Genomic DNA, 4115 nt, shown 5'->3' on the forward strand with positions numbered 1-4115 from the left:
ATATGAGACCCTTGTCCGTTTTATGGCTAGTGAAGATCTTCTCCCAATCTGTGGGCTTTCTATTGATCTTGCTAGCTATGTCCTTTGCCATGCAGAAGCTCTGCAACTTCATGCAATCCCATTTGTCCAACCTTTCATTGATTTGTTGTGTTTCCGGGTCTCTATTCAGAAAATTTCTGCCAGAGCCAAGGAGACCTAGGGTTTCTCCTATTCCATCCTGTAATGTTTTCAGAGTGTCTGCTTTGACTCCGAGGTCTTTGATCCATTTGGAGTTGATTCTGGTGCAGGGTGATATATAAGGATCTAGCTTTAGTTTTCTACAAGTAGTTAAGCAATTTTGACAGCACCATTTACTGAAGAGGCTGTCTTTCTTCCATTCTATTTTTTTAGCTCCTTTATCAAAGATTAGATGACTATAGGTCTTTAGGTTCATTTCTGGGTTTTCAATTCTATGCCATTGGTCCTGAAGTCTGTTCTTGTGCCAGTACCAAGCTATTTTGATTACTATGGCTTTATAGTAGAGTTTGAAATTTGGTATTGATATCCCTCCAGCAGTGTTCTTTCCATTGAGGAGTGTTTTTGTTATTCGGGGTCTTTTATTATTCCATATGAATTTTTGGATTGCCTCTTCTATTTCCTTGAAGAATGAGGTTGGAATTTTGATTTATCGCATTAAATTTGTAGATAGCCTTGGGAAGTATTGCCATTTTCACTATGTTAATCTTTCCAATCCAGGTGCATGGAAGTATTTCCCATTTTCTAAGTTCTGTTTTGATTTCCTTTTTCAAGTTTTTAAAGTTTTCACCATAGAAGAGCAGCAGACATGGAGCATGAAAGAGAAAGAGAGGAAATGGGAGAGTGAAAGAGAAAGAGAAATATCACAATACTGAAAGTGTATAACAGATAAACAAGAGCAGTATGAGAATATTCATACTGCTGTCTTTAGACTCTACATATACATTTGAAGGTATTTGATGTATGATAACCCATCAAAATGAAATATAAAGTTATTTTGTTAAAAATAAAAATGTCTCAGGAGAAATTTTAAATGTAAAAACAATCTTCATGGAAGCAAACTCTGAGCTATTTCATGACTTTGAAAAGGATAAAGTGGTTGAAGTTAGTATAAATTCAGAAGTATGACAATTCACAATGATATAAAAAGGTATTCATATATTTAATAACATAACCCAAAGCAGAAAGCAAATGTTGGATAATTGATTTTTTAAAAAACATTCTGTCAGGTGCTTGGAAGGTGGCTCAGTGTTAGAGTGCTTGCCTTGCATGCATGAGGCCCTAGATTTGATTTCTCAGCACCACATAAGCAGAAAAAGATGGAAGTGGTGTTGTGGCTCAAGTGGTAGCACTAGCCTTGAGCTGAGGGACAGCACGTAGGACCAAGAGTTCAAGCCCCATTATCAGCAAAATCAAAATATAAAACAAAACTAAACACAGTCTCTCACTTTTGTGGCCTCAACTCTTTAAAATCACTGCTTCAGCCTCTGGGTAAGATTTTAGGTGTGGACATTTATCAACATTCCTGATTCAGACTCTACTTGATAACTTTTTAAATAAATATTTTGTTCTTAATTTTCCTCTTCGTAAATTCACATGCACCTATAAAAAATGGTTTGGCCATCCCAGTAACCTTCTCCAAGTACTTCATAATGATGACTTACAAAAAGTTGTATTATATTACAACAAGGAAAACAATGCTACAAATAAGAAAAACCAATAATTAAATATTAATGATTAATAAAACGAAAAACAAAACAATTACCAGTGTTTTCAGTATTTGAAGGGTACTACGTATTAGATTTTACTATTTTCTCATATTCCTGTACATTTAAAACTGCCTAAGATTATGATGTTCAACAAGAGTTTTATAGGCTATGAGCAGTCTTTAAAGTTACCCATTAAGATTACTATTTATGGCTCATCTCATCATTTGTATATGGCTTATATCATCATTTGTTCCTCACTAACATCTAAAATAAGGAAGCCCTATATTTTTAATAGAAACTATGTAGTTAAAAGTCTTAACTCTTTATTCTGCTCCTTTACACAAAGACTTTGCAACTTCTCATTAGTAAAATTTCTATAAACTCTGAAATGTACATACTTAGTAGCATATGTCTGCTACCATAAATCTTAAATACTTTATCAAAAAGTTTTATGACCTGGGGCTGGGTAGGTGGCTCCGTGGTAGAGTGCTTGCCTTGCATGCATGAAGCCTTGGGTTCGATTCCTCAGCACCACATAAGCAAAAAGAAAAAAGTTGGAACTGGCACGTTGGTTCAAGTGGTAGAGCAGTAGCTTTGAGCTGAAGAGCTGAGGGACAGCGCCCAGTCCCAGAGTTCAGGCCCCACTCGCAGACTCCCACCCCAAAAAAAATTTATGTCCTGCCAAACAGTCCTAGTTTTGGCCTATATAAGCAAATTCCCAAAATTAAATATGTTTAAAACATTAAAACTTTAAAAAAAAACCTTAACACTTGCTTCAGTGTTCATCATGACAGGTGCCTTGTATAAAATAATTGAATTCCTCCTCTTACACATCTCTTGAACAACAAATATCTGGAATTATTTTGTTTTTGACATGTCAGTCTTGATTCTTAAATGTGTGCTTATGTAAGAAGTACATGGTTCTAAAATTTCATGGCAATTTTTTGAGCTTACTTTTTGTTGAATTGTCTAGTTTAAGAAAATAAATTACACTTTATATATAAAAAATGTTCTATGCTCAATTCAGCATCAAGTACTCTAACATTGGAACAATACAGAGAAGATTAGAATGGCCCCTGAGAAAGGATGACAGGCAAATTCCTGAACCATTCCATACTTTTACAACAACAGATGCTGGAGGGGATGTAGCCACAAGAGAACTGTACTGCATTCTTGGTGGGAGTGTAAACTTATTCAACCCTTTGGAAAGTACTATGGAGGTTCCTCAAAAGACTCCACATAGAACTCCCCTATGACCCAGGAATCCCACTTTTGTGCATTTACCCAGATGATCACAAACAAGACCACACTAAAGCTACCAGCACAACTATGTTTACTGCAGCATTATTTACCATCGCTAAGATCTGAAACCAACCCAGATGCCCCTCAGTAGATGAATGGATCAAGAAAATGTGGTATTTATACCAATGGAATTCTATGCCTCGCTCAGAAAGAATGGCATCTCCCAATTTGTTAGAAAATGGAAAGACTTGGAAAAAAATATTAAGTGATGTAAGCCAGATCCAAAGAAACATAGGCCCTATGTTTTCCTTAATTTTTAATAACTATTTTATGTCTGAGATAAGCAGAAAAGGTTAAAAGCTTTGCACATATGACCAAATTAGGCAAATCAAACCCAAGATAGGAACACACGTGTGGTTTTTCTCTTGCTTGTTATTGATTCTTACGTACTTATAACAGGTGATGTGTTTTTTTTGTTTCTTTATATGTTCCTCCCCCATGCTATAACCCGTTTACACTGTATTTGAAGTTGGTGCGCCCACATCTTGTATATACGTTCCTCTAATTTGGGGAGGGATCAGAAAAAAACAAGATGCTTAAATAGGGATACAGGTTGACCCATTATAACAATGAGATGCACAAGACACTATGATGAAAAATGAACTTTACAATTTAGGCAGGGGAAGTGTACTTAGGGAGTGGAGTGTGCTTGTAGAGGTGGGAGGGAAGGGATGGTAGGGGAACATAAAGGAGGAGGTAACAATGCGTGTTAGGAAATGTACTCATTACCTTGCTCATGTAAATGTGACCCCTGTGTACAGAATTTTACAATAGAAAACATATAACATGTTCTGAGATGGAAGAGTTTATTTCCTTTATTTTACTCATATAATATTGTTAACAAAGAAATTAATGCAAAACACTAATATGAAGGTATTTTGAATGTGTGTGTGTGTGTGTGCAAGAGCGTGTGTTCTCATCCAATTGCATGTATGTTGGTGTGCTCAGAGTTTGAAATCAGGGCTTCAAAGTCTTGCTAGGCCTTTAATCTCTAGATTGGTGAGCTACTATATGAGCTACATCTCCATTCCTGGCCTGTTGCTAATTCATTGAAATTTTTGAAAAATAATCCTATGAATTTATTTTTCC

The 4115-nt window shown here is 35.8% G+C and overlaps 1 non-coding gene across 1 annotated transcript; it reads left to right on the forward strand.

Moving 5' to 3' along the window:
* The first annotated feature begins 2742 nt into the window (after window positions 1-2742).
* LOC122096694 lies at window positions 2743-2845 on the forward strand. Its single transcript, XR_006145370.1, has one exon. It is a non-coding gene; the product is annotated as a U6 spliceosomal RNA (small nuclear RNA).
* Window positions 2846-4115: the final 1270 nt, after the last annotated feature.

This window comes from Dipodomys spectabilis, unplaced genomic scaffold (genome assembly GCF_019054845.1).
Source record: "Dipodomys spectabilis isolate Male_0828 unplaced genomic scaffold, ASM1905484v1 ptg000386l, whole genome shotgun sequence".
Taxonomy (NCBI): Eukaryota; Metazoa; Chordata; class Mammalia; order Rodentia; family Heteromyidae; genus Dipodomys; species Dipodomys spectabilis.